The following is a 12,731-nucleotide window of genomic DNA, read 5'->3' as shown; positions in this document are numbered from 1 at the left end:
AGTTCAGCAGTTTTTCGTTTTTCTTCGTTTTTCTTTTTTGTTAAATTTTTTGCGACAACACGAGGTTGTACTCTATACCACATCATGGTGACCAGTCAGTAGGCAATTTTTAGTTAATTTTTGTTCAGTTTTACGTTTTTACTTTTTTGTTTTATTGCAGTAGTTTATGACCTGAGGTTCCAACACACCTTTGGTGCCACCACTTGAAGATCCAGAGTCTTCCCTTCACAAGAAGACGGATAAGAACGGAGGAGTGAACCAAACACCAAAGAAGTCTCCTTTTAAAGATCTAAAGTCAGTTTTTGGAAAGAAGTCAGGAAAGAAAGTGGGAGAATCTAGTACATCATCAAAGGTTGAAATCTTTGATCAAAAATCTAACCCACAAGAGTCCGAGTACGAATCTGACCCAAAATTCGAACTACATAGAAGTGAACCCGAAGAAGAGCCAGAAAATGAGATGGTAAACATTGCGGATATGTCCATGGGAGCTTACATGAATCGAATTACAGATGATGTTGTTCCTGGCCTAGTACAACCTGCAACTCCTGCAACTGCCACATTTGAGCTGAATGGACACATCCTTACTGCACTTAAGGATGTACCATTTTTTGGAAAGGATCATGAGGATGCTACCAGTCACTTTTAAAGGAGCTGCAAAAGACTGGCTAAGGCACTACCACCTAGTGCAATCACTACTTGGGCCCAAACGCGCGAGCAGTTTTTAGAACAATTTTGCCCACCATCGAAGATATATAAACTCAAAAAGGCAATAGCCAACTTTGAGCAAAATTCGGGTGAGTCACTTTATGAGGCATGGGAGCGCTACAAAGGGTTATTAAGAAATTGTCCTCAAAATGACCTCAACATACAGCAACAAGTCTCAATATTTTATGATGGTCTTAATGTCATGACCAGGCAGCTCCTTGATTCTCGAGGACCACTAACTAAGAAAAATCTAGGGGAAGTCAAAGAGTTGGTTGAAGAATTTGCAAATCATTCTCGTTAGTACCACAATCCAAGGCTGGATGGAGTTAAAGGAAGCGGGGGTGGACAATCTGCAGACATGGCTACTGTAATAGCCATGCTTGATACTATGGATAGGAGAATGACAAAGATGGACCAGACAATACATGCTATAAGGTTTGGATGTGAAAGGTGTAATGGTCCACACTTGACTAAAGACTGCCACTTAGATGATAACGGGAACAAAAGAGCTCAAGTTTGCTACTCAAGTGGGGATAAATATGATGAAGACCGGAGAAAACCAAAGAAGGAGTGGATGCCATATGATGAATACAAGAAGCAAAAGGAAGAAAAATATAGGCAGACAGGCCGAGGGTTCTATCAAAAAGAGAAACCACCAGCTGAGAAGAAAGTTGACTTGGAGAACATGCTAGTTCGTTTCATGGAAGCTTCTGAGAAAAGGCATGATGATACTGATGTAACACTAAAAGATCAATTGAAGATGATGATTGACCAGCAAGCCCTACTAAGAAATCATCAAGCATCAATACACAACCTCGAAGCTCAACTTGGTCAACTAATAACTTTGGTGAACGAAAAATTATCTTCACAATTCCCCGATAAGAAGACTCAATCCCATGTCATGATGATCGAGACTAAAGACGAGGCCATTTCTGAGTTCTTAGAAGCTTTAGAGGAGGAGCCAAAACCAGCCGAACCAAAACCGAAGCAGTCAAAAATTGAAAATAATATTATTGCTGAAACACCGAACTCATGACGTGAGCCCTCTATGTTAACGATGTGGGATCAGTCTGATCAGAAAAATTCAGAAATTGTTTCGGCTTATCGTCCGCCTTTACCATTTCCGTCCCGACCTAATCTTAGTCCACTGGAAAGGGAGCATTTGGAGTTTATAAAGCACGTAAAGGGTATTCCTATAAATACTCCTTTTATTGAGTCGTTGTCAAAAATTCCCGAGTACGCGAAGTTCCTACAAGATTTGATAGACACTCGTCAACAATTGAAGAAAAATTCCAAGGTTATTTTAAGTGAGCAAAGTTCAAAAGTAGTGCTAGGAGAGTTACCTAAGAAGATGGGAGATCCTGGACGCCTAACTCTTCCATGTGAGTTTGGGAATAATATGAAGACTTATGCTTTAGCCGATTCTGGGGCTAGCATAAATTTGATGCCTTATTCATTTTTTCAGAAGTTGAAGGCTACCAAAATGACAATTCACATGGCAAACTGTTCAGTGACACAACCACGGGGCATTGTAGAAGATATTCTACTGAAAATTGGGAAATTCGTTTTTCCAATTGATTTTGTGGTTTTAGATATGAAAGAAGATCCCGATGTTCTGATTATTCTTGGTCGCCCTTTACTAAATACTGCTGATGCCTTGGTTGATATTCGCGAGTCAAAGCTCACCTTGAGAGTTGGAGATGAAGAGGAAAATTTTGGAGTAGAAGACGGTTTCAAAGGAAGTGATGTTCAAAATGAGGTTTGTAACATTGATGAAGATGATGAACTTGGAGAATTAGAGAAATTGATGAAAGAAGAGATGAAAACAATTCAACAAGTCAAACGAACAAAACCAAGAGCATCCACCCCATTTTTAGTTGAAGTGATAGCATATACAAATCCAACTTCTTGGGTAAGCGAGGAAAGCGACGATTTATCAAGTGATGAAGACGAGGTTACTTCTAAGGAGATAGATTCAGCTGCTGAAGAAAAGATGGTCCCCATGGAGCTTAAAAAGAATGAAGAAAATTGGAAAATAAAGGGACCAAACGAAAATAAAGGTCCCCAATTGCCCTTGATAAATGAATGCGACTGGAACGACGACTCAAAAAATGTTCGCAAACGAAAACCACAAATACCGATTCCAATCAACCAATAACTCCGACCAAATCCTTTTGTTCCGAGCACAGGTTCTCAAGTCCGAATCCGAGCACATTCGCAGTGCAATTGCACGTTGTTTCACTACAAATCAACCAATTGCGAGTCTGTTCTAAATGTGAATCACAGTGCGAATCAAGGCAACCCCGATTCCTTGACCTTTCGCTCCGAATCAATCGATCACAAACCAATGCGAATCACCAGTAACACCGAATCTAAGTACAGGTTCGCTGCGAATCACTGTCAACGAACGTTCGTGAAAAGGAGTGCGAGCCCAGAAAAACAAGCTTCGATCATTTGCAGGTAAGGTCTTTCAAACCAATTTTGACTTTTAGGTTTGACTTGGCGATTGCGAACAGAAACACCGAATACTTCCACAATGATTACATCAACCCGATTTTAAATGACTTTGAATTTTAACTTTTCAATTTGGACCATCCAAATTGAGATACAATGCTGTTTATCCGTTCATCATCAGACTTCGAGATTAGCATTCAATCAAACTCCATGTTCAACTGTTCTTCAACGGTTCATCTCAGGTTGTCGAAATTTCCATTTAACAAACACTAAACAGAATCAATATTTAATTGAAGAACGGATTGACAAGATTAAACTCAAAATCAAATAAAATCAAAAATTGATACAAGATTAAACCCAAAATCAAATAAAATCAAAAATTGATTTTGACAATATCTTTAATTCTTTGTTCTTTCATTCTTGACAATATCTTGATTTTGACTGTGCTTTAGCCCACTATTATTGGTCTGTGGAATAGACTAAAGCATCTAACTCTGCCAGCTAAAGCATCTAACTCTACATAAGAAACCTCACAATGTTTGGCGGCTACATTTTGGCTCACTCTTAACCCTAATTATGAATAATACATTACTATTTATAGGGAAAAGACAAGTCTTGGGCTTTTAACCTACACTTTATCAAGGGGGCCCATTGCCATAATCCATGGAGTACTTTGAACCCTACAAGAAGTATAGCCTAGCATGGTTAAACTCAAGAAACTAAAATAAAAGTAGATTGTACCAAACATGTAGCAAGATTCAAATATAAAAGGTGACGTCTCTTCAAGTCTTCAAACTCCCCAAACCCTTTAAAATCTCCAGAGAAAAGCTTCAAAATCGGATGTGAATAAGTGTGGAAAAGAGCCACACCAACCTTCCTCATATAGCACAAAAGGTGGAATGCCGAAAATGCTCCCAGCAGAGCTTGCGCAGGCCACGCATGGCTACGCGGGTGGCTTGCTGAGTGGGCTTCTTGTGTTTTAGGCTTTTATTGCTTTAGCCCACCGACCCAATTTACTTCCCATCAGCTCGTAGCCCATAGTTCTCAAAAAATTTCTTCAATTTAGGCCCAATTTATATTCTCTAAATCACCCGTTAGCTCGCACACTTGCTAGATCACTTGATTTTGCATGCTCAAATATTCCTCCATTTTCTTCTAAATACAAGCCCATCTTCTTCAAGATTGCAATTATCAACAGGCCCACAATTTGCATCAACTCCACAAGTCATCAAGCCCACAATCATTCATTCTTCAAGTCTATTTGCTTCCCACAAGTCCCAAACATCTATGCACCACGCTAGTCTTCTAAAAATCTTCAATTATGCTCAAACTCTAGGAAGTACTCGATATAGATGGAAAATAACAAAAAGGAAAATATGTATGATGATAACTAAATTATGAATAAAATAAGCTAAAATAAACTATAACAAGAAGTAAATAAAATTAAACTATCAACAACACAAAGAATCCCATGCACACACATTTTTCTACTCTCAAATGGGCATGTGACTTCATAAATCCATTTTAATGTTCTGTATTTGATCATACTCCAAGACTCGGGTCAAAAGGGCCACAATGGGAAAAACTCTCACCCACAACCTAAAACTAAACAAGAATATGAATCTAAGAAAGGAATTTTAGATCTTACAATGATTGAGAAGTGAACATAAGGTAAAATCTTAAGCTAGAAAGAACTCCTCCAAGCTACACAAGCAAACTTCCTCTTCAAAGATCTCACAAACACACTTTAACGTCCCAATTTCCATATTAATTTTTTATTTGTAAAATAGAATAAACAACCACTTTCATAAAGATAAATCCAAGGCAAACCATTTCTTCATAAAACGTAATTCAAAATCAAAGTTATAAAGGAAAGTTACATGGAATCTTGAATCATAAGTATTGTTGATGTGTGTGTATAGTCACACCATTGCATTCCTACAAACTGATAAAGTACCTAAAAAATTGCTCCACAAATCTAAACACAAAGCTTAGTGAGTTCCCTAAAATACCATATCTGACAATATACACACAATGCATACAAACATGGCCTTCAGCATGAAGTTGGTTTGCCACTTTGGCCTTCAGCAAAAAGCTGGTACGCCCCTTTTGGCCTTCAGCATAAAGCCGGTACGCCCCTTTTTGCCATCAGCATAAAGCTGGTATGTCCCTTTGGCCTTCAGCATAAAGCTAGTCCGCCCTTTTGTCCTCCAGTATAAAGCTAGCCCGCCCCAACCTTCAGTACATAGTTGGTCCACCCCCAGTATCTTGGCCTACAATACATAGTTGGACCTCCCTTAACTCAACATATAATATGTCAACATATACATATCAAACATATACACATTAAATCCCACACTAAAAGCAACTAACTAACAAGTCTACATGCCTAGCAACATGTCTTAGCATAAAAACATCCTATCCTATACAGGATACATACTACAATTTAATGCATAGTGAGAAAACTCTCTTGAACTACTCAATAGAAGCTCAACAGAAACCTCAACAATAGAACAGCTAATCCAAGCTACCTAAAGCCAAATCGAGACCATTCCTTAGCCAAATACTCAATTCTACGCAAGCTTGACCAAAAGTCAAACTAGTCAAAAGTCAATGGTCAATGGTCAACCAACGCTAACTACTGCACTGCAACGAAGCCCCTTGACTGTGTTGTGATCTCGACATCAGATTGTGATGGCCTCCTTGCCACCACGTCACGCCCAGACCTATGTCGCATCATGACCTTACTGATGAACCACTTAATCCATTAAGTGCTTAATCTGACAAATCAAAGTCTCATACTTTCTAGAAGGCATTAATGCATTCCTATGGATCATAAAAATAATAACTTTATGGACGTGAATATCCCGTGCACGTCACACACCATTCCAGGAGAAAAATGACAAAAATGAGATCCTAACTCCAAGCATGGTACCTACAGACCATGAAAGGCCAGAACTGTGGACCAAAATACTTCTGGGACAAGGTGGAATGATAAAGTTGCAAAATTTATCACATCCAAATACACAACTTCATCTATTGGAAACTCACAACTTATAACCATATAAATGGAAACTTGCATCATACCCAAGGTCTATAGGCTAGATGAAACTTGAGATCTTCTAATTTATATCTCTAAAACTCAATCTTGTAAGAACATCCTTCTAAAAGTAACCAAAATTCCACAAAATGGATGAAAGATGAACAGGGAGGCTCAAAGTTGTGAAAGGGAGGATAGGGGTGCTCTCAAGAGGCTCTAGATATAATAGATGTTGAGAAAAATGACCTAATACACGAAACCATTCCCTTGAATACATAGACAACCCTAAATTTATAGGCTTAGGCTGCATAGCCACCAATCCGTGGTGGCTTTCTCACCACGCAAATGTATTGACGAACCCTAAATGGTAACGGGCTTTTGGTTATTCCTTTCCAGCTTTAAACAATCATAACTTCTTCGTTTTAAATTCATTTCCAGAGATCTTTATATGCACGTAAATGTATTGACGAACCCCATAATTCTATCTAATTGATTTTGACTTAATGAATACCAAATTTAATTTATTAATATATGAAAAGAGTCCAATTATCACTTTTTCCCATTCTACCATTTGGCTCCAAAACACAATTCAAGAGCTTAAATCACTTAATTGATATTATCAACATCCAGTAATGTCCGAACTTTATTCCCTTGAAGCCTAAGATCTTTACTTGATCAAATTACGGTCCGCTATCCCATAATTATAAACATACGGAAACTGGATTTTACAACACCAAACTCCCTCTAAGGAGGCACAAGGGGCAAGGGTTTCATTTGCAGAGGGTGAAGGCTGAGAATAAGATGAAACCCTAAAGTTAGTACCCTTATATAGGGCCAAAGGCCTGAGACCTAGGGTTTTGGGTTGTGACGGCTTCATGTCTTGAGCAATACAAGGTCGTGTCGCTACTTATCGACGTGGCTCATGCCGCATCACACAGAACTCTGTAAGGGTCGAAATGTTGTAATAGTCGAAGTTTGTATTTAGGGTCTTCGAACATTTTTATAATGTATTTTACTAGGGCATAATATTCGAAGCTTCATGTTTTGTCCTTAGTATATTTTTTGTACGCTTTTCTCTTCTTTAAATAGGAGTGGTTACTAGTGTCTTAGTAACGAAGTCTTTACAGAATATTCATTGTACTCTGTAAAATTTGCAAAAGCGTAATAGAGCTAAACAGATCATATTTACATCGGTGTTCAAATCTTTTGATTTTACTTTGAATTTACTCTCTAATTCATTCAATACTTGATTCATTGTCTCATCAATTGGTATCAGAGCAGGAATCATATCTCTGATCTGATTTTCACTTTGTTCAAAAGGTTTTTGAGTCAACTTTTTGATTCAAAAGTTTCCCCACTTTTTGAAAGTGAAAAATTGTTTAGATCTAAGTATGTGATTCGATTCTGCACTTAATTCATTGAATCGAGTGTTCTAAGAGTGATTGTGATTTGAATCATACAGTTTGTTGTCAAATTCTCAAAGTTTCTTCAAAAATTCTTAAGGATCTATTCCGTACAACAATGGCGTCATTCAATCTGAATTCCATGACTTCATTTTCTCATCTTCTAGGATCATCCACCAAAATTCCTATGCTCATTCCTGAGTATTACGATCAGTGGGCTGATCGTATGCAGGATTATCTCAATGGATTGGATGAAGAACTGTGGAATTGCATTTCTGGCAATATCAATCCACCATCGAATGTTCAACCAATTGGTTCTTCTTTTGGAAACTCTGAAGTTGAAAATCAATCTGATCGTCTGAAAAAGCTGGAGAAAAGGTGTATAAGAGAGCTAAGAGGAGCTTTACCTCCAGTTGTTTACAACTACGTGAGGAGTTGTACAACTGCAAAGGAAATCTGGAACAATCTCAAGGAAAAATTTCAGGGAAGTGAGAAGACGAAAGTTAATTCTGTGAAGCAATGTTTAGTGGAGCTGAAGGACTTCAAACAGAAAGATGGTGAAACAATTGAAGTTTATTACGATCGTCTTAATGAATTGATATATCGATGCAATCGATATGGTATCACTAGATCAGCCATGGAATTCAATCTGATATTTGTTATGGGACTTCGAAAGGAATGGCGTAGTGTGAGCATGATGGTGAAGAATCAACAGAGCTTTGATACGTCAACATTGAATGACTTGTACAACCAACTTAAGACTCATGAAAGCGAAGTGAACGAAATAGCTGAAGAATCGAAGGCTATGTTGGGAGGTCCACTAGCTTTGGTTTCGAAGATCTCTGAAAAAGATGCTGAAAAAGATGTTTCGGATGAAGATGAAGGGTTCATCATGAACTCAGATGATGAGGCAGTTGCCTTTTATTCAAACAATCGTGTGAAAAAGTTCTTCAAAAAGCCTTTCAATCTGAAGGCAAAGTCGTCTGAGACAAAAGGGAACTTTCTGAGTAAAAGTGCTGGGGAAGAGAAAAAGAAAGATGAAATGAAAGATTCGAAGCCTGTTGAGGGAAAGTCTGAGAAGAAACTGAAGGGAGATGCTGGGATTGATTGTCATTATTGCAATGGTGCTAATCACCTTGCTAATGACTGTATGCTTCGAAAGAAGGATGAGAGAAAGAATAAGGTCAAGGATGTGGCGTACTATGCTGAAAAGTTGGAGGAGGTTCGTGCGAAAGCTAAGAATTTGTCTCTGGTTGCAAAGGGTGCGAATAAGGATGAAGATGGTACTTATCAAATCTGGTCATCTGGATCAGATGATGAGGAAATGCGAAATCCAACCCATGGAGCTATGTTTGCAAAAATGGAGGAAGAATCAGAGGAGGAAACATACGAAGTGCATGGAAGATGCTTCGTATCAAAAGCTGCTGACAAATCACCAATGACCACAAAGGTACGAAACATTCTTGAATCTTTTAATATTCCAGTACATGCTTAGAATTCTGAATTAGTATCTTTTGATGAAACTGTTACTTATTTTGATTCGATTGTGGTATCTGCTAGTAATGAGGCTAAGAAGCTGTCAATGCAATTGCTAGAGACACAGAAGAAATTAGATTCGAAAATCACTAAGATAGATTGTTTAGAACTTCAAATAACAAATATCATGGTTGATAGGGACAATTTATCTAGTGATAATAAACTGTTGTTAGCACAAAGAAACATTTACTGTAATGCTGCTAAAAGATTATATGGGAAAATAACTGAACTTCATCATTCATGCGAAATCAGTAAAGAACAACATAGAAAATTGCTGCCATTTTTAGCTTATGAAAGAGCTAAGGTAGATAACATTTCGTATGACTGAAAAAGAAATAGCTGATTTTGACAAAGTTCCGAATGACAAGTATAGATATGGAATTGTCAAAGTTGATGAATGTCTTGATTCGAATGATTTAGTTAACATTGTAAATGATACTTTGACTAAATCTGAACAAATTCACATTTTGAAAAAGACTGAGAATTCATCATCTGATTCTCAATCTAATTTTGCTGATATTAAAGATAATTCTGACAATATTAGTGAAATTAGTAAATTTGAAGATGTTGATTGCTCTCAATTGTCTATTGTTAATGTTGCTTCGAATTCTAAAGGGAAAGAAAAAGTTAAGGATTTGATAGTTGAGAAAGAAACTGATATTCCCACAACTTCGAAAGTTAGTGAAATGAACTTCGTGGATCTCAAAGATTACCAAACTGATGATAGTGATGATGAAGATGTAGAGAAAGTTTCAAAAGAAAAGAAATCTTCAAAGAAAGAAGTAATTCCACGAATAGTTGTTGACCAAGTGTATGGTGATACACAAAAGTTCGAAAAAGTGAAGAATGAAAAAGGTGAACATTATCTTGAAACAAACACGATGGTTTTTCCAAATTTCAAATGCACAAATGATGTCATTTTTCCAAATCAAATTTTCGTAACTACTGGAAATGTTGAGAATATCAAACCAGAGTTCAAGAAGATGGTTGAGGAGGATAATTCAAAAACATCTGAGAAAGGTTTTTTCGCAAATCAAAACACAGTTGAAAACAACTTAACAAAGAATTCATATATTTTTCAACGACAAAAACCACAAAAACAATGGGTTGAAAAATCAAAAATTGAAAAAGCGAAAGTAATTCGTGTTGAAAAGGAAAATGAAAAAGTTGTCAAATTAAACTCTAAGGAATTTAAAGATCAAATTGACAAATTTTCGAAGGAAAACAACATTTCAAAAAGACAAGCGCGAAAGAAAATATTTTGTCAAAATATTGAGTCTCAAAAGATGTCTGAATCACAATCCATCAAAAAGGTTTTCAAAGTTAAAAATGATTATTTTTCAAAAACTCAACAATCATCTCAATCAAATCAAACAAGGTTTGAAGTACATAAGCAAACAAAGTTTTCAAAAGTTTTTGAAACTAACAAAACAAGAGATTTTTCAGAAAGATCCAATTCAAATAAAAAAAATTTTCAACGTCAACATTTTAAATCAAAAATTGATACATCCTATGCTTACTCTTATGTTACCAAACCCAAAGTTGATTTTGTACCTCAAAAGCCAAATTTTCCTAATTACACAAAGAAAGAAACTATGAGGATGTCACGGGAAAAAGGAATGACTTCAAGGAAGAACATTGATCATTGGCTTGACGGAAGAGGAAAAATGTATCAGTCAAATAAATATTCAAAAGAGCAAATTCATGAAGCATACGAAAAGTATGTCAATACTTCTTCGAATGGCAGCTCATCATCTAAGGATTCGGATATCTCAGTCAAAACATGGAGACCTGTCACAAAAGCGAAGACAGTTCAATCACAAACTCAAGATGCGAAGGGAAAAGTCAGTGAACATTCGAAACTATCAAACCCTTATGTTTCAGTTACTTTAGATGATGAAGTGAACTTAATTAATAGTCTCAAAACCAAAGTTTGTGATTGGGTTAAAAGTTCTTCATTTCATTCGAAATTGAAATCTAATTTCCAAGGACCCAAAAAGCCTTGGGTACCTAAAATTTTTAATTGATTGCAGGTATTGTGTGATGAGCAATATGATAACAAATGGTACATTGATAGTGGTTGCTCTCGTCACATGACTGGAAAGAAGGAGAATTTAAGAGATTTTCGAAGTCTTAATAATGCTGGAGTAGTAAAGTTTGGGAACAATCAAAAGTGTCAAGTCATGGGATATGGTAAAATCACAAATGGAAAATTCACAGTGAATCGTGTTGCATATGTTGAAGGTCTTCAACATAACTTGATTAGTGTTTCTCAACTTGTTGTGGGCACTGGCAATCAAGTTCTTTTCAACGAAGAAGGAAGTGTTATTTCGAATGTTAACACAAACGAAATATTACTGAAATCTAAAAGGAAAGGTGACATGTTCACTTTGGACATCAATCCAATTATAGGCAAACCAGCAGTATGTCTTCTTTCGAAAGCTACATCTGATTTAAGCTGGTTATGGCATCAAAGACTTTCACATCTCAACTTTCGAAACATAAATAAACTTGTGGTACAAGATCTGGTAAGAGGTTTACCTATACTTAAATTTGACAATGATTCTTTATGTGCAGCTTATGAAGTTGGAAAGCAACATAAACAAGGTCATCCAATCACAATTGATTCGAAAATTGTTGCACCTCTTGAGTTGATACATATTGATTTGTGTGGTCCTTCGACTGTTTCAACTCTCAACAATAAACGGTATATTTTAGTTATTGTTGACGATTTTTCCAGATTTACGTGGGTTTATTTTCTCAGGCTCAAATCTGAAGTTGCACAAATTATGATTGACTTTATCAAAAAGATAGAAACCATGTTGAAGAAGACTGTTAGAAAAATCAAGAGTGATCATGGAACTGAATTTAAGAACAAAGTTCTTGATTCATTTTTGGTGGACAAAGGAATTTCGCATAATTTTTCATCACCATATACACCACAACAAAATGGTGTTGTAGAACGAAGGAATCGCTCATTATGCGAAGCAGCAAGAACTATGTTGGCATATGCGAATTTACCTCAATATCTATGGGCTGAAGCTGTTTCAACTGCATGTTTTACTCAAAACAGATCGTTCATTCATCGTCGATTTAATATTACACCATACGAAATTCTGAATAATCGTAAACCTAATCTGAAGTTTTTTCATGTTTTCGGATGTAGGTGTTTTATTATGAATCTCAAGGATCATCTTTCGAAGTTTCAAGCAAAAGCTGATGAAGGAATTTTTCTTGGATATTCGCACAATTCAGTGGCATATCGAGTGTTAAATAAGCGAACACGAAAAGTGGAAGAAACGTTCAATCTCACATTCGATGATTATTATGTTAAATCTAATGAGCATAGATTTACGATTCATCCAATTTTACAAGAAACACAAGTTGAACCTGAATCTATACAAATGGATGATATTGATTATGATTTGATTTTTGGAATTTCAGATCATGCAGTTGATGCTGAAGTTCATGCTCCTGATAATCACATATCAGAATTTTCAAAACTTACTGATGATTCACCATCGAATCCTCAAGAAGGTGAAACTATGAGTGATAGTCCACTGGAGGGGGAGCAATTGGATTCGAATACTTTA

The 12,731-nt window shown here is 36.5% G+C and overlaps 1 non-coding gene across 1 annotated transcript; it reads right to left on the bottom strand.

Annotated features, from left to right (window-relative positions):
• Positions 1 to 754: 754 nt before the first annotated feature.
• Positions 755 to 861, bottom strand: LOC145168193 (small nucleolar RNA R71). The gene has a single exon (XR_013741764.1). It is a non-coding gene; the product is annotated as a small nucleolar RNA R71 (small nucleolar RNA).
• Positions 862 to 12,731: the final 11,870 nt, after the last annotated feature.

Source organism: Lactuca virosa, chromosome 3 (assembly GCF_052849685.1).
Source record: "Lactuca virosa cultivar CGN04683 chromosome 3, Lactuca_virosa_CGN04683_v6, whole genome shotgun sequence".
Taxonomy (NCBI): domain Eukaryota; kingdom Viridiplantae; phylum Streptophyta; class Magnoliopsida; order Asterales; family Asteraceae; genus Lactuca; species Lactuca virosa.
Note: the sequence above shows the minus strand (reverse complement) of the source record. Positions and strands in the feature narration are given on the sequence as shown.